Source organism: Cebus imitator, unplaced genomic scaffold, assembly GCF_001604975.1.
Source record: "Cebus imitator isolate Cc_AM_T3 unplaced genomic scaffold, Cebus_imitator-1.0 Scaffold104, whole genome shotgun sequence".
NCBI lineage: Eukaryota > Metazoa > Chordata > Mammalia > Primates > Cebidae > Cebus > Cebus imitator.
Genome location: NW_016107419.1, coordinates 630,272 through 649,578, shown reverse-complemented (window position 1 = coordinate 649,578; position 19,307 = coordinate 630,272). Strand labels below are relative to the sequence as shown.

General features: G+C 39.0%; 1 long non-coding RNA gene across 1 annotated transcript in view; it reads right to left on the bottom strand.

The window, feature by feature from the left end:
* Positions 1-5,697: 5,697 nt before the first annotated feature.
* Positions 5,698-19,307, bottom strand: part of LOC119472547 — a 68,879-nt gene continuing 55,269 nt past the window's right edge. The window contains exon 4 of the long non-coding RNA XR_005201692.1: positions 5,698-7,522. This is a non-coding gene — a long non-coding RNA (uncharacterized LOC119472547). The remainder of the gene's footprint in view (positions 7,523-19,307) is intronic.

Sequence of the window (19,307 nt, the reverse complement as noted above, 5' to 3'; positions counted from 1 at the left end):
ATAATTCATACATTGGACAGGTTTCTATACAGGTCTAATTATTCTGATATTTTTGACCCTCCAAAAGTGATCTTTGGAATTGATGATATGGTATTTCTCTATATAAAGGCAAGAAAATAATTCCAAGTATAAATGGCAGGTGGGTGGACCATTCTGTATTCTGAAATCATTTATTTGAACGTTTCTGTCTCCTGGGCTCATTGATAATTTATCAAATTTTTATACACAGAATTGTGCTGTTCAAGGAACCTGTGATTCAGAAGATATTTATTTATTTTTATTCATTGAGTACCTATTCTCTTAGTTTGTTAGGGCTGCCATAACAAAATACCAGAGACCTGGGAGCTTAAGCAATAGAAATTAATTCCCTCACCATTCTGGAGGCTAATAGTATGAGGTCAAGGTTCTGGCAGTGTTGGTTCCTCTGAGGCCTCTCTCTTTGCTTGCTGATGGCCGTATTCTTGCTGCCTCTTAACTTGATTATTCTTAGTAGCATTGCCCTAGTAGTGGCTTCATGGGTGCTCCACTCCTGTGGCCGGCTTCTGTTTGGGCACCCAGGCTTTCCCATATATCCTCTGAAATCTAGGTGGAAGCCACCAAGGCTTTTGGCTTGTGCCCTTCTGAGTGGTGATCCAAGCTGTAGCAGGGGTCTTTTGAGCTGAGGCTGGAGCTAGATAGGTCAGGATGGAAGGAGCAGTGTCCAAGGCTGAGCAGGACAAGAGGGCCCAGCCCTGACCTCTGAAACAATTCTTTCCTCCTACATTCTGGACTTGTGATGGGCAAATGATCCCAAAGATTTCTGAAATGTCCTCAAGGCATTTTTCACATTGTTTTGGATATTAGCACCTGGAAGCCCATTTGTATTCCTCTCCTGAAAATGCTTTTTCCATCTCTACCACAGGGCCAGGCTGCACATTTTCCAAACCGTTGTGCTCTGCTTCTTTTTAAAATGTAAATTTCAACTGTAAGTCATTTCTTTGCTCCCATATCTGAGTCTGGGTTGTCAGAAGAAGACATCCCACCTCTTGGGCGCTTGGCTGCTTAGAAGTTTCTTCTGCCAGATGCCCTAACTCATCACTCTTAAGTTCAAACTTCCACACATCTCTAGATTAGAGACACAACATAGAAAAGTTGTTTCTAAGATTTTTTTTTGAATGGAAAGGAGACTTTATTTTTTATAAGGTGTTATAGTCTGCAAGGTGGCCATCCCACAGGCTGAGAAGCACAGCTTCCAGCCATGACCACAGAGATAGCTAAGATTTAACAAAGATGACCATTGCTTTAGTTCCTGATCAGTTCCTCATTTCCACTGGAGACTTCCACAGCTTGGCCTTCACTGTCTATACGTCTGTCAGCATTTTGATCACAATCATTTAACAGCTCTCTAAGAAGTTTCAAACTTTCCCTCAACTTCCAGCTTTCGTCTGGGCCCTCCAAACTCTTCCAATCTCTGCTTGTTACAAAGTTCCAAAGCTCATTCCATATTACTGGGTAGCTTTATAGCACCACTCCACATCCCTCAATATCAATTTTCTATATTAGTTCATTTTGCATTGCTATAAGGGAATACCTGAGACTAGGTAATGTATTTTTTTTTTTAAAGAGTTTCATTTGACTCATGGTTCTGTAGGCTACACAAACATGGCACTAACATCTGCTTGGCCTCTGGGAAGGTCTCAGGAAGATTTTACTCATGGCAGAAGGTGAGGAGAAAGCAGGCTTGTCCCATGGTGAGAGATGGGGAAAAAAAGAATGCCAAAGTCTTTTATATAACTAGCTCTTGTGTGAACTAATCGAATTGGAAGTCACTCATCACCAAGAGTTGGTGTCAAAGCATTCATGAGGGCTCTTCCTCCATGATCCAGCACCTCCCACCAGACCCTACCTCCAATGGGGGAACACATTTCAATATGAGAAGTGGAAGGGACAGATATCCAAAATATATCACCCCTGCATTCATCCTCTTGATGTTTATCGGTATGTCCTAATCTAAAAAGGACATCAATCAGGTTGGATTAGGGTCTACCCTAATTGCCCTATCTTAATCATTTCCTTCAAGGTGCTAGCTCCAAATACAGTTACATTCTGAGGTACTGAGGGTTAGGGCTTCAACAAATACATCTGGGGAGACACAGTTCAGCCTGTAACATCTATCACAAACCAGATGTTGTTCTAATGCTTGTGATCAATGAAGAAAGACAAAACTCCTAACACTGTGGAGCTTATACGCTAACAGAGCAAGTGTACCATGAATAGTAATCATAATTTTAAAATTACACAGTGTTAGAAGGCAATAAGTACTTTGGGGAAATATTAGAACAGAATAAAGTGGCCCTGGGATGCACTGGGTATGGGGAGGTGGATGATGGGATGAAATTTTCTTTAGTATATATGATGACCAGTGAGTGATTGCTTGCAGGAGGTTAAGAGTTTGCCAAGGTTAGGGAAGAGTGGTGCAGCCTCAGGAAATAGTAAATGCAAACGCCCTAAGGGGAGAGCATATCACTCCATTTTAGGAACAATCAGGAAGTCATTGTGGCCAAAGCAAAGTGAGGAGAGTAGAGGAGAGGAAAGGAAAATAAGGTCATGAGAAAGGTAACCCAGGACTAGATCATGTAGGGCCTTGCCACCACAGTAAAAACTTTAGTTCCTACCCTGAACGAGGTGGGAAGACATTGGAGATTTATGAACAAAGAAGTGATGTGACCTAACTTATTTTTTAACAGTATCACTCTGGTCACTGTGTTGAGAAGTGACTGTAGAGACGGAAAGGTCCAGTTAGGATTCCAGCAATAATCCAGGTCAGAAGTATTGATGGCTTAGACCAGGGTTGTAGCCGTGGAGATGGAGAGCAATAGTCATATTCTGGATACACTTTGAAGATACAACAGGATTTGCTAATGCATTTGGAGTGAGGAGTGAGAGACTGAGTCAGAGGTGATTCCAACAGTTTTGGTCTAACAGATGTATACATTTAATATCAATTGTGTTGTGGGTAGAGGACATTTGGTGAGAAAGTTGGAGTTCAGTTTTGAAATGTTAATTCCTTTTGGGGAAATTGACATTTGTATAATAATGGTTTAGGAATTTTAGGGAAATACAAGGACTGCTAGAGTATAGAAGAAGTAACTCAGTTTAAGAAACTATGCATTTTTAAAAGCATGAACCCAGGCTCTGAAACAGGTATTACAATCGTATATGTACCATGTAAGCAGCTAGATTTATTCCAGAGAGCTACCATTTCAAGCTCAGAGAAATAAAGATGTAACGTTTAATGTGTTCTGAGGAGAATGAGTAGCACGAAGTATAGTGGGAAGCCTGCTGCACTGGAGCCAACTAACCTGAATTCCAGTCTGTACATCACATGACCCTGAGCAAGCAATTGATCCACTTTGAATCTCAGTTTCTTCACCTATAATATGATATTTTAAATGTTAAAGATAGTGTTAAAACAAAAGTGTATGGGAAAAAGTTAAAAAGACAAGACTTTAAGACTTGCAATAGAAGAGACACTCAGCTCAACTCCACTGAGCAAGAGGCCGGAGTTTTAAATGCTAGGGTAGGGTTATTATAGGCCATCAGGGTTTGCTAATTCACTTTGCCTGTAGGTAAACGTAAAACTTTCTTGTACCTTCATGACAAAAGGCAGTTTGTAAATGGTAATTTGGTAGATGCAAGGCACCAACCAAAGTTAGCTTCCTACCTCCTGTCTCTAACTGGGAGATATTAACACATTGAGGTTCTATCATCCTTAGCGTTTACATTTCAAAGGGATGGCTCCCAGAAATTTGAGAATGATATTCGTAGGTTGTATACCTGGTAAGAAACCTTTAAAAATATTTACACCTCAAAGGGACAGGGAAATAATTTACAATTACAAGTTTTATAAAGAAAGTTTTCCACGGAAAGGGAGGTCAGGGGCCTAGAGGCAGGAAATAGAATGTAAAGTTTGATCGAGCCGAGAAAAATGTTAAGAAGCCTTTGGTAAATACTGCCTGAAAAGCAATTGATTCAGACTGTGGAACATAGTAGGTGTTCAAAGAATGAGAACAGTCATAGCTATTATTACTAATGAGTACTGCTATAGAAAACCAAATCTGAATGAAACAAAACCCCCATCAACCTACATTCTGATAAATGCTAAGCTACATTTCATGGGAAAAGAACGAATGTTTTGGCTAACCATGAATTCACCATTTAGCATAAGTTGGAGGGAACTAGTGGACACAAAAGCCTCATCTGGGCTTGTGTCAGACCATGGAGGCCGACCCTTAGCAAATTCTCTGAGTAGTATCCCTTGCCTCCCACATCAGAGGTATCTGGAAAGAGACAGAACTGGAGAACAAAGCAATGGAGGACATTCTTTTCACTAACAGAAAAAGATGTAAGCCAAACCAAATATTTTATACCTTTCGTTTCATGCCTAATGTGACATTGAACGTTGGCAGAAACTACCTCTTGTTGGTGCTTGGTTTGAGGTGAGAGAAGATAAGGTGCAAAGATTTTGAAAACAACATACTCCAAAGCGTATCGACTATTAGAACCCCATATTGTATATAGTACAAGAGAATTCAAAGCCTTCTGCAGATTCAGTTTAATATCACTGGAGGACTAGAGGTCTCTGGAAAACTCATACTAGATAAAGGTTCTGTCCACTGAAGTAGTCCACCCAGGGAACATGATCAGTAGTAAATTTAGGGTTGATATATATAGTTTTGAAATGTCTTAATAGAATATTATGAATATTCCTGTGTTGTGAGCCACATAAACTTGAATATGTAGTTCTAATCAACTAAAACTTAGATTGCTTGCAACTTGCCAAAATTTCATGGGAAAAGTACTTTTCTTTTTGTGGTTTCCTTGACAGAATATTTTTTGAAAGTAGACATATAAATATATTTTGATTGGCCAAAATTTAAAAGTCCAAGATGGCTTCCAAAGAGGTTCTGTAGTTTGAATTATTGGTAATGCAATTAAACAAGGATATTTTGGCTGAAGAAGAAGAGGAACACAGAAGCAAAGAAGGTGGAATTTGGGTGCCACCCCCAGGAATGCTTGTATTCTGTCTTTAGGGTAACATCAGAATTGGAAATCTTTTTTTTTTTTTTTTAAATAATTTAGCCCAATCCATTCATTTCTAGATAGCAAAACAAACAAACAAAATGTTTGAAATGGTAGAAGGCACTCAAGGACATTTCTTGGTCCTTAAATGAAGACCTCTCTTCTGTAATCATGGACACTAAATAGAACACTGTTCTCTTTTAGAAGGTATCTGACAGGGGGACAGCATAGATCTTCAGTGCAACATTGCTGAGAGAATGTGGCTTTTGTTTGCTGCTTAGTGGTAATAGTGCTTACAGGTAGACATTACTAAAATCATCTAAAAATAGATTTACCACATTTCTTGACAATGTTTAAAGAATTACGAATCCAATCCCCCTCTCCTTTTCCCTTTTATGCTAGCTGCGTCTATGCCTGGGTGGCATGTAGTATCTTTCACTGTATTACAAACTCTATGAACAAGCATCTATAATTATTTTTATTCTCTGAGTGCTAACAAAGTCAACCACTCAGATGGTTAATATATGTGTATATATAATATATGTGTTAATATATGTGTATATTAATATGTATTATTAAGCAAATTTACATAATACATGTGCATGTATATATACATGCATGTACATATATGTGTGTGTATTCATACACACCTGAGTGTGTGGCTACTTGTGGCTGTAATGATTGACTGCTTACTGCTTAATAAGGAATAATGGCTACGTTCAAAGCAATAGGGCTGCAGAGGAGCTTTAACTCCTCAAGTGTTGGCAAAAGCAGGTTAAAGAGTTCATTCAACTGGGGAGCCAGTTTGTGTATGAGTAATCTTGTAGCGGGGACTATACTAAGAGAAGGATAATCTATAGACATGTCCTATTTGATTCTCACTCACCTCACCCTTGACATCATTCCCAGTGGCTTCTGGATGTATATTGAACTTGTAGAGTGGCACAGGTTAGTCTGTGAATCTTTCCCTAAACCCTCAGGAAGAATTAATTACTTCTTTCTTTGTACTTACAAAGCAGTATCTGACTCTATTGCAGCCATTACAATCTTTTATAGTACATGTCTGTCTCTCATTAAATTTTGAGCTGTTTAAGTGCATGGACTATGTCTTAGCTATTTTCCTATCCATTAGTTTCTTTCATATAGCAGATGAATGAATGAATAAGGATAAATGCTGGACTTCGACTACACTTCCCAAGTGCCTGTCAGTCTATCCACCTGTTTGTCTGACAATCAATCAATCAACTATTGGCACTGTTCTAAGTGCTACAGAGATATTAACTCATTCAAACCTCCTAACAAGTTTATTTTACAGAGGAGGAACCTGAATTTCAAAGAGACTAAATAACTTGCTGAAGGTGACACACATAATAAGGCAGAACAAAGAATTCACACCCAGGGAGTGTGGCTGCAGAGTTTCTACTCTAACTGATCTCACTAAACTGTGCCTTTCCTGGCCTAGATGTTCAGCATTTAAGATGTTAAGAGATCAGGATCCAAAAATAGTGGGAACAGGACAAATTATTCTGACTAGGAATAGTAGGAAGCAGTTATGTCTGCAGCAAGAGGTTTCTGTTGACCACAGGTGGTTCACAGGGCTCCTTGTTGAAAAATAATCGAGAAGGAGGATGTTGGAATAAAAATGGTGTTTCAGAAGTAGAGGTAAAGAAGTGAAGCAGAAGAAATTTGAGGCTCATTCTCCTTACAGTAGCATCCGGACATATTTGGAGTGATTTTCTTTGTTTGTACCTTGTCCTGCTCTCTCTTCTGAAGAAACGACTAGTACATAGGCTTATTAATTCTAAGGCTTCTAAATGAAAATGATATCTTTGTTATTGTTGTTTTATCATAAAGTAAGCTGACATTTCACATTATATTCTGCAGATATTTTCAAAGGCTGTCAGAGTCTGCTCTGGGGCCTGTGGTTGACTACATAAACTAGAGGGTGAAGAATACTGAAACCTCTGAGGTGTTACTAATCTATTTTTTTTTTTAAATAAAACTCCCAGTGTATTATTACCTGATAAAGGCAGGCGGCACAACAACCCAACATTGTGTGCTTCTCATTGAAAACTTAGAAAGACAAGGAACAAATTTACAGTTTCTATTTTGAATCCATTGTTAAGCCCCCAGGAATGTGTGCCTTAAAAGCCCATTTGGTGCCTTGGAGAAGCATGGTGAACGGTTACACTTCACATTATTCATGTCCTTCAGGGAAATGCTCTTGTTCTTGTCGAAGTAAAGTTTCTGGAGGGAACACTTTGCATTATGTATCCGTCTCTACTCACTCTGATTACTTTTTGTGAAGTTCCCTTGGGTTCTTCCAAACTAGACACAGTCTCTAAATTCTCAGTGATGCTCTTCACTTCTAATACATGTGTTGTTCCAGTCTCATTGCCATAATCATTCCCAGATTCAGAGGGACCAGGTGGGGAAGTGATCCAGGATGCTCACTGGCATGCTGCAAGGAAAACATCTAAATGAAAATGAGTAGATTCAGGTCAAAGCAGCTAAATGCTGCAAGAACTCTAACCTCCTGTGTAGGTAAGTCCCCACACTCATTTGCTTGGATGCAAGACAGCCTCTTAAAATCAACACTTGGGAAAGTGTGCATCTCTTAACATATTATTCACATGACTCCCAGAGAGTGACTTGAGCCTGAAGGAAGATGTCTCCATTTCAGACCTGCAGTTTTATTCTTTCAATTACTGTTTGTTCCTTCTTCTTTGTCTTGCCTTTCTCTTCTTTTTTTTCCTATTTCCCTTTCTTTTAACTCTGTCTCTGTCTCTCTCTATCTCTTTCTCTGTTTCTCTCTGTTTCTCTCTCTCTCTTTCTCTCTCTGATTTCCAATGCTATCCAGCAGGACTTCCTCTAATAACCAGAAATGGTCTACACTTCTACATTTTCACTGCCCAATGCAGTAGCTTCTAAATGCATGTGGCTACTGAGAACTTGAAATGTCGTGTGACAGAGGAATGGCATTTTAAATTTAATTTAATTCAATTTAAAGTAGAATAACAACAGGTGACTAATTGGTATCAAATTGGTCAGAGCATCTTCAGGCCAACTGTTTATCTCTAACTTTATCTGTATTATTCAGATATTGGTGACTGAATGTTGATAACCTCTTTAGCGCATTTATTTTTTTTTTTCTTTTTAAAAAATCATTTATCACCAGAGAAACTTGATCCAGCTTACAGAGTTTGGTTCAAGTTTTTCCAAACCCTTCACCACAACTTTAGAGGGATCTCAGGGCCAGAGAATACTTAGTGTTTTTTCTGAAGACAGAATGCTTTCCTCTGGTTGTCTGGAGACTAGGTATTCTCTAGTTAGGGATGCAGGGCACCCCAGTGTGACTGGAGGTTCAGATGGGGCCCATTTGCAAGGCATGGGAGCAGGTGTATTTGAAAATTTCATGAGTGAAGGCAGAGGTCAGCAGACTCTTTGACCATCTGCAGGTATAAACAATGTTGGTACAAGGATCTTGAGCCTGGGAAAGGTATGAAGAGAAGAAAATGGAGGAGTGTGAAAAGAGATAGTAAGAAACAGAAACAAAAGGAAGACAAATGAGAAGGGAAAATAAGAATACCCACATTAAGAGTGAGACTGTCACTAAGTGATTTTAGTCACAGCTCTGCCTCTAGTTATCTACCAGATAGACTCTCTTACCAGAAAACCTTTAATCAGCCACAGAGGCTTGTATCTCAGGATTTGGTGTGGCTCTGGGGGCGAAGACAGGGGGATGTCAGTTAACCCTATGTATCCTCCAGAATCTATCAGAATTCAACTTCAGGTGAGTTTAATGCCACCCTCGGGGAGACCAGCCACCAATTTATGTCTTTCTTTTTCTTATTTTTCTCTTTTCTTTGAACTATATATATATATATATATATATTTTAGCTTGACGTATATGACCAGAGAGTCTAGTGACTGCTTTGTTTTTGGTCAGCAATTGTCCTGATTAGTGAAAGAGAATATTAAAGTCATTGTGTTAGGATACTAATAAAAGCAAATATATGTCTTATAAATCTAAAATTTTGCTAAATAATATATTTTTTTTCCTGAGCAGTTTGCCTACAATCCTGGAACTACATTCCTCATATCTGGGAAATCTATTTTACATTGACTTCTTGTATTTGCTACATTTTATATTGACTGGCTTTGCTGTATTTTAAATGTATTTGTGTCTAGACTTGTAGGGCTTTAGCTACAGCCAATTTCTACATTATTAAGAGGGTTATTTTGAGTGGCCCCTGTGAATAAACCTAATTTTCCCCTCTGATTAGTGCTTAATTTGAAATTGTTTGTGCAGTGATGAAATCTTTCTTGAGTTTCACTTCCAGATTCCCGTTTCCATTCCCAGAGGCTCCCTTTGATTATATAAATGCTTTCAGGGTGATTATGTGGGCAAAATTGTATATTAGATAGTTTAGTGCTTTGTGTAAGAAATAGTGTTGTATAGAAAGAAGGGCTGTGAGTTAAGTTTTGGATACTTCACAGTTACATGATTGTTTCTTCTATTCAATGTAAAATATACCCTGTATCTGTAGCCCTTCAGAATTTTGTCACTCAGCTTTTAATTGGAGATTCGTGTCTCTTTGAGGTTTCATGTTCCATTGCAGGATGATTTTTCTACATATACACATCAAGCTTTTTAGAACATAATTTCTCAGGTCCTTCTCCCTCTCCTCTCCATTCTTCAATTTTTATAATTAATGTCTTCAGAAATAAAGCAATATGTTCATTATAGTTCCCAAAATCTAACTAAAAGTCATGGCACATGACTTCCTTATAGACCAATGCTTGCATTATAAATCTCTGTACATATATTCTCTGATCCCTAGCCAGATAGTGTGCCATCTAAACTCACAGGTCCACAGCTGGGGAGAAATTTTGCCTTAGGATGAATCAAATCTTGAGTCTCACCCATACCTGATTGAGATGACATTAAGTGAGATTTTGGACTAGAGTTGATGTTGAAATGGGTTAAGACTTTTGAAGATGTTGAGATGGGGTGAATATATTTGCATGTGAGAAGGACATAAATATTGGGGCAGCCAGAGAGCAGAGTGTTACAGATGACCTTATTTGGAGCTAGAATCTTAATAGAGGCAATCAAGTTAAAATGAGGTCATTAGGGTTGGCCTTAATCTAATATGACAGTGTCATTATAAAAAAGAGGAATTTGGACACAGACATGCACAGAGGGGTTACAATTTGAAGATGTAAAGAAAACGCCATGCAAATGTGAATATAGCCATCTTCTTGCCAAAAGGGAGGGCGGGAACAATCCTCCCTTCACAGCCCTCAGAAAGAATTAACCCTACCAATGCATTGATTTTGAATTTCTGGCCTCCAATATTGCGAGGCAATAAATCTCTGTTGTTAAGCCCCACAATTTGTGGTACTTTGTTACAGCAGCCCTAGCAAACCAACATGATGCCAGGTCCCAAGCTGATTGGACGGGGAGATAGGGCAGACAAAATGGCATAGGTAGCACATGCTGATCCAGTGACAGCTCCAGACATTGCCTAGATAGATATTCACATCCAGCTTGCCACGATATTATTTTCTGTATTTCTCCATGTTATTACTTTCCATTTTTGTAATTTCTCTCATTCTCTATAAATCTCAAAGAATGCCAATAGCCAGCCCAAGGGTAATATCTGCAAATTTTCAGTAACATCAGATGTTAACATCACACCTAAGAGATGCTGAAAATGTTCACTCTTACTAAGAATATAAGAATCCCCCATTATCTATAGGGGGTAAGCTCTGAGACTCCTAGTAGATGCCTGAAACTACAAATAATACCAAACCTTATATATCTTATGTTTTTTCCTGTACATTTATACCCATGGTGAGGCTTAATTTACAAATTAGGCACAATAAGAGATTAACAATAATAACTAATAATAAAATAGAACAATTATAGAATAACATATTGTAATAAAAGTTATATGAATGTGTTCCCTTGCTCTTTCTCTCAAAATATCTTAATATTTTTCAGTCTGCAGTTACCCACTGGTAACTGAAATCACTGAAAGTGTAACCACGGATAAGAGGGAACTAATGTATTAGCTAATATTTGCTAACCTCCTGCCATGTTCCAGGTCACATATTAAGATATTAACTTATTTAGTTATTACAACATTACATAAAAGTTGGAATTATCATTTTCCTCATTTTATAAAGCAAAGGAGAGGGGCTGTGCCTCACACCTGTAATCCCAGCACTTCAGGAGGCCAAGGCAAGAGGATGGCTTTGAGCACAAGAGTTTGAGACCAGCCTAGGCAACATAGTGAGACTTTGTCTCTACAAATGAAAAAAAATCAGCTGGGCATGGTGGCTTGCACCAGTGCTCCCAGCAACTCGAGAGGCTGAGGTGGGAGGATTGCTTGAACTCATGAGGTTGAGGCTGCAGTGAGCCATAATTATGCTACCCACTTGACTCCAGCCTGGGCAACAGAGTGAGACCTTGTCTCAAAAAAAAAAAAAAAAAAGGCAAAGCAATGTACTGAGGCAGAAATGTTCAGCAACATGAGCAAGCTCACATCCAGTTAGTGGTGGAATAATGAGCACTAGTATGGTTTTAATCATGTCTCCACTAAAAGAATCAAAATCCAGGTTGAGAAAATGGAAGTAAGGTAAGATTTAAGTAGAGAGGCCACAGGCAGATAATCACTTTTACATATTGAAAGACATCATTTAAGAAACAGTTCAAATCAAGCATTTCCAATTTTTCCCACTGAAGATTTTTCCAATAGTAAAACCTAACATTGGTAGTCATTACATCAATTCACATTTTAAGCCACAGACAAGCCAAAAACAGTCACTGCATCAGCTCAAAGGAACGTTCTTCTGTAATCAATTAAATTCATTGCACTTGATTATTCAATTCCTGCCAAGAAATAATTTAAAAAGCCTGTTCACAACAATTTGTTTTACAATTTCCAGGACCACTAAAATGACCTCCTGAGGACCTGGAATTTTAAAAGATTTTTTTACAGTATTGCCTGAGGACAAAATAGTAGGAAAACAAAAACAAGCCTCACTTAGATCTTAATGCTATCCATGTGAAATATACACTCTTCACTCATCAGGCTTTAATTTATGTGTTATAACTGTTATCATGAGACATGGTTTGTGCTGTAAGTAACTGAAGGACTTTGGAGACCTCAGAATTGGACTCCCCTTATGGCTTGACCATGTAGTTTCTGTGTGTACCTTAGCAAGTCGCCTACCCTCTCTGAATTTCAGTGACCTAATCTTTAAATGAAAACAACAGTGCTTATGTGACAGGTGGGTATGATAATTAGATAGAATAGTGAACATAAAACATTTAGTACATTGCGAACATTACCTTTTCCTTCCATCCAACTTTTCCTTCATTCATTCTCCCAGGTGTACAGCCCGATTCTATGACTTTATGTCAGCTTGCCAAAAGTTGACATGAAGAACCTTGAGAACAGCCACAGAAGTAGACTAAAGCTTCACTCAGAACCACTTAAAAGGCAATTCCCAGCTTGTATTTTTGTTGGGCAAAGAAAAGTGAAGACTGTATAGGTAATAGGATTTCTGGCCTCCACTTGCACAAGCATAGGTTTGTGTTTAAGAATTTTCAGGAGAGAGGTTTTTATTTTCCATTTTACTCAGAGCCAAGGTAAAGATAGGTAATTATTCCCATGATTTTCATCTAAATGGTGTGTGTGTGTGTGTGTGTTTGTGTGTGTGTGTGTTTGTGTGTGTGTGTGTGTGTGTGTGTGTGTATTTTAAGTTTATCCTCTTTACCTATTTCCTTTTGAGAGTTTTGATTTTGAATCTTTAGTCTCAGGCCTCTGAGTTCCAATCTTCCTCCTTGAGTGGGCCCTAAACTGCCCCTTTACCTTTTCAGTAAAAACTCATCTAGGTCATCAAGAATTGGCAGATACCCATGGGCAGAATCCTGCTTCAGTGCATTCATACTTCTCTAGCTTTACCTTCCGGATTTCTAGTCTATGAAGATTGCTTTTAATTTCCTGACAGTGAATTTTAAAACATTTTATAAAGTACGTTTTTTTTTTCTTTCACACTTTTAGATACCCTGTGCCATTTTTCGTATTTTTAGGAATAGAATTCCAGTCTCACAGATTATTTCTAACCCTTTCTAAATAGAACACTGAGGAAATTCCCTGTCTTAGTTTACTTAGGTTGCCATAACAAAATACAATAGTCAGGATGGCTCATACAATATAAATTTATTTTCTCACAGTTCTGAAGGCTAAGAGTCTGATAACAGGGTGTCGCTATGGTCTGTCCCCAGTGAAGGCTCTCCCCTTGGGTTGCAGACAGCAGCTTTCTTGCTGTGTCCTCTCATGACCCCTTTGTGTGATTGAGGGGAGGAAAAGAAAGAGCAATATTTCTAGGGTCCCTTCCTGTAAGAGCATTAATCCCACCATGAAAACTCCAGCCTCATGACCTCATTTAGCCTAATTACAAACTATAGGCCCTGTTTTTAAATACATTGCACGTCAGAGCTTCAACATAGGAATTTGGGGAACACAAGCAGGCCACAACAACTTCTTTTTGTTGAAACAATGGCCTTTTGCTGTGTGCAGGAAGCAGATATCACACCAACTGGTATGATATTGAATTTCAACACTTGTAATGATAATCTAACTCAAAGAGTTGTTGAACAGGAATAGCTCCTGCCTGTAGCTCCCAACAAGATCAATGCAGAAGGTGGGTAATTTCTGCATTTCCAACTGAGGTACACAGCTCATCTCATTGGGACTGGTTAGACAGTGGGTACAGCCCACAGAGGGCGAGCCAAAGCAGCGTGGGGTATCACCTCACCTCGTAAGTGCAAAGGGTCAGGGAACTCCCTCCCCTTGCCAAGGGAAGCCTTGAAGGACTATGCCATGAGGGATGGTTCACTCTGGCCCGGATACTGTGCTTTTCCCACAGTCTTCACAATACACAGGCCAGGAGATTCCCTCCGGTGCCTATGCCACCAGGGCCCTGGCCTTCAAGCACAAAACTGGACGACCATTTGGGCAGACACCGAGCTAGCTGCAGGAGTTATTTTTCATATCCCAGTGGTACCTGGAATGCCAGCAAGACAGAACCATTCACTGCCCTGGAAAGAGGGCTGAAGCCAGGGAGCCAAGTGGTCTAGCTCAGCGGATCCTACCCCCATGGAGCCCAGCAAGCTCAGATCCACCAATTTGAAATTCTCACTTCTAGCACAGCAGTCTCAATTTGACCTTGGATGCTTGAGCTTGGTGCGGGGGGAGAGGCACCCACCATTACTGAGGCTTGAGTAGGCGGTTTTCCCCTCACAGTGTAAACAAAGCTGCTAGGAAGTTTGAGCTGGGCAGAGCCCACCACAGCTGGGCAAAGCCCACGTAACTAGACTGCCTCTTTAGATTTCTCCTCTCTGGGCAGGGCATCTCTAAAAGAAAGGCAGCAGCCCCAGTTAGGGGCTTCTAGATGAAATTCCCATCTCCCTGGGACAGAGCACCTGGAGGAAGGGGCAGCTGTGGGTGCTTCAGCAGACTTAAATATTTCTTCCTGCCAGGTCTGAAAAGGGCAGCAGATCTCCCAGCACAGTGCTCAAGCTCTGCTAAGGGACAGACTACCTCTTCAACTGGGTCCCTGATGCCCCTGCCTCCTGACTGGGAGACACCTCCCAGCAGGGGTTGACAGACACCTCATACAGGAGAGCTCTTGTTAGCATCTGGCAGATGTCCCACTAGCATAAATCTTCCAGAGGAAGAAACAGGCAGCAATCTTTGCTGTTCTACAGCCTCCACTGGTAATACGGGCAAAAAGGTCTTGGAGTAGCGCTCCAGCAAACTCCAGTGGACCTGCAGAAGAGGGTCCTGACTGTTAGGGGGAAAACTAATAAAGAGAAAGGAGTAGCATCAACATCAACCAAAAGGACATCCACAGAGAAGCTCTATCCAAAGCTAGCCAGCATCAAAGACCAAAGGTAGATAAATCCACCAAGATGAGGGAAAACCAATGCAAAAAGGCTGAAAATACCAAAAATCAGAACGTCTCCTTTTCTTCAAAGGAGCACAACTCCTTGCAAGCAAAAGAACAAAACTGGATGGAATATGAATTTCACGAATTGACAGAATTAGGCTTCAAAAGGTAGGTAGTAACAAATTCCTCCAAGCTAAAGGATCATGTTCTAACCCAATGCAAGAAAGCTAAGAATCCTGAAAAAAAGGTTAGAGGAATTGCTAACTAGAATAACCAGTTTAGAGAAGAACATAAATTACCTGATGGAGCTGAAAAACACAGCATGAGAACTTCATGAATCATACACAAGTATCAATAGATGAATCAGTTAAGTAGAAAAAAGGATATCACAGATTGATGATAAACCTAATGAAATACAGTGTTTAGACAAGAGTATAGAAAAAAATGAAAAGAAACAAACAAGGCTTCCAAGAAATATGGGACTATGTGAAAAGACCAAACCTACATTTGAAAGGTGTACGTGAAAGTGATGAAGAGAATAGAACCAAGTTGGAAAACATTCTTCAGGACATTATCCAGGAGAACTTCCCCTAACTAGGAAGATAGGCCAACATTCAAATTCAGGAAATACAGAGAACACCACAAAGACACTGCTTGAGAAAAGCACCCCCAAGACAAATAATCCTCAGATTTACCAAGGTCGAAATCAAGGAAAAAAAATGTTAAGGACAACCAGAGAGAAAGGTTGCATTACCCACAAAAGGAAGCCCATCAGACCAACAGCAGATGTTTCTGCAGCAACCCTACAAACCAAAAGAGAATGGGGCCCAATACTCAACATTCTTAAGGAAAAGATGTTCAACCCAGAATTTCATATCCAGCCAAATTAAGCTTCATAAGCAAAGGAGAAATAAAATCCTTTATGGACAAGCAAAAGCTGAGACATTTTATCACCACCAGGCCTGCCTTACTAGAGCTCCTGAAGGAAGCACTAAACATGGAAAGTAACAATAGACACCAGCCACTGCAAAAACATATCAAATTGTAAAGAACATTGACACTATGAAGAAACTGCATCAACTAATGGGCAAAATAACCTGCTAGCATTATAATGACAGGATCAAATTCACATATGACAATATTAACCTTAAATGTAAATAGGCTAAATGCGCCAATTAAAATACATAGATTGGCAAATTGAATAAAGAGTCAAGACCCATTGGTGTGCTATATTCAGGAGACCCATTTCACATGCAGAGACACACATAGGCTCAAAATAAAGGGATAGAGGAATATTTACCAAGCAAATAACAAAACAAAACAAAACAAAAAAAACAACAACAAAAAGAGGGGTTGCAATCCTACTCTCTGATAAAACAGATTCTAAGCCAAAATAGACAAAGAAAGATATTCAATAATGGTAAAGGGATCAATGCAGGAGAGCTAACTACCCTGTATTAGGCACATATACATAACTATATATGTGCCTAATACAGGAGAAGCCAGATTCATAAAGCAAGTTCTTAGAGACCTACAAATAGACTTAGACTCCCACACAGTAATAGTGGGAAACTTTAACACCCCACTGTCAATATTAGACAGGTCAATGAGACAGAAAATTAACAAGGGTATTTAGGACTTGAACTCAGCGCTGGACCAAGAGGACCTAATAGACATCTATAGAACTCTCCACCCCAAATCTACAGAATTTAAATTCTTCTCAGCACCCCATCACACTTATTCTAAAATTGACCACACAATTGGAAGTAAAACACTCCTCAGCAAACACAAAAGAAAGAAAATCATAACAAACAGTCTCTGAGGCCACAGTACAATCAAATTAGAACTCAGGATTAAGAAACTCAATCTAAACCATACAAGTATATGGCAACTGAACAACCTGCTCCCAAATGACTACTGGGTAAATAACAAAATTAAGGCAGAAATAAATTCTTTGAAACACAATGTACCAGAATCTCTAGGACACAGGCAAAGCAGAGTTTAGAGGGAAATTTATAGCACTAAATGCCCACAGGATGAAGCAGAAAAGATTTAAAATTGACACACTAACATCACAAAAAAAAGAACTCAAGAAGCGAGAGCAAACAAATTCAAAAGCTAGTAGAAGACAAGAAATAACTAAGATCAGAGCAGAGCTGAAGGAGATGGAGACACAAAAACCCTTAAAAAAATCAGTGAATCCAGGAGCTGTTTTTTTGAAAAGGTCAACAAAATAGGTAAACCTCTAGTCAGAATAATAAAGAAAAGAGAGAAGCAACAAAGATAATTTAAAAATTATTTCACCACTGATCCCACAGAAATACAAACTACCACCAGAGAATACTATAAACACCTCTATGCAAATAAACTAGAAAATCTAGAAATTGATAAATTCCTGGACACATACACCTTCCCAGGACTAAATCAGGAAGAAGTTGAATCTCTGAATAGACCAATAACAAGTTCTGAAAAGAAGGCAGTGATTAATAGCCTACCAACAACAAAGAAAAGCTCAGGACCAGATGTATTCACAGCCAAATTCTACCAGAAGTACAAAGAGGAGCTGGTAACATTCCTTCTGAAGCTATTCCAAACAATAGAAAAAGAAGGACTCCTCCCTAACCCATTTTATGAGACCAGTATCATCCTGATTCCAACACTTGGTAGACACACAACAACAAAGGAAAATTTTTGGCCAATATCCCTGATGAACATCAGTGTGAAAATTCTGAATAAAATACTGGAAAACTGAATCCAGCAGCACATCAAAAAGCTTATCCACCACAATTGAGTTGGCTTCATCCCTGGGTTGCAAGGCTGGTTCAACATATGCAAATCAATAAATGTAATCCAACACATAAACAGAATAAATGAGAAAAACCAAGATTATCTCAATAGATGCAGAAAAGGGCTTTGATAAAATTCAACACACCTTCATGCTAAAAACTCTGAATAAACTAGGTATCGATGGAACATATCTCAAAATAATAAGAGCTGTTTATGGCAAACCCACAGCTGGTATAATACTGAATGGGCAAAAACTGGAAGCATTCCTTTTGAAAACCGGCACAAGATAAGGATGTCCTCTCTCATCACTCCTATTAAACAGATTATTGGAAGTTCTGGCCAGAGCAGTCAGGCAAGAAAAAGAAATAAAGGGTGTTCAAATAGGAAGAGAAGAAGTCAAATTGCCTCTGTTTGCAGATGAAGTGTTATATATTTAGAAAACCCCATTCTCTCAGCCCCAAATCTCCTTAAGCTGATAAGCAGCTTCAGCAAAGTCTCAGGATACAAAATCAATGTACAGAAATCACAAGCATTCCTATACACCAATAATAGACAAACAGCCAATTCATGAGTGAACTTCCATTCACAACTGCTACAAAGAGAATAAAATACCTAGGAATACAACTTACAAGCGATGTGAAGGACCTCTTCAAGGAGAACTACAAACCACTGCTCAAGGAAATAAGAGAAGACACAAACAAATGAAAAAAAAATTCCATGCTCAAGGATATGAAGAATCAATATAGTGAAAATGGTCCTACTGCCCAAAGTAATTTATAGATTCAATGCTAGCCCCATCAAGCTACCATTGACTTTCTTCACAGAATTGGAAAAAACTACTTTAAGTTTCATATGGAACCAAAAAAGAGCCTATATAGCCGAGACAATCCTAAGCAAAAAGAACAAAGCTGGAAGCATCAGGCTATCTGACTTCTAACTATACTACAAGGCTGCAGTAACCAAAACAGCATGGTACTGGTACCAAAACAGAGATATAGACGAATGTAACAAAACAGAGGCCTTGAAAGTAACGCCACACACCTACAACCATCTGATCTTTGACAAACCTGACAAAAGTAATGGGGAAAGGATTCCCTAGTTAATAAATGACATTAGGAAAACTGGCTAGCCATATGCAGAAAACTGAAACTGGACGACTTCCTTACCTGTTCTACAAACATTAACTTAAGATTGATTAAAGACTTAAATGTAAGATGTAAAACCAGAAAAACCCTAGGAGAAAACCTAGGAAATACCATTCAGAACATAGGCCTGGGCAAAGACTTCATGACTAGAACACCAAAAGCAGTGGTAACAAAAGCCAAAATTGACAAACGGCACCTTATTAAACTAAAGAGCTTCTGCATGACAAAAGAAACTATAATCAGAGTGAACAAGCAACCTACAGAATGGGAGAAAATTTTTGCAAACTATCCGTCTGACAAAGGGCTAATATCCAGAATCTACAAAGAACTTAAACCAATTTACAA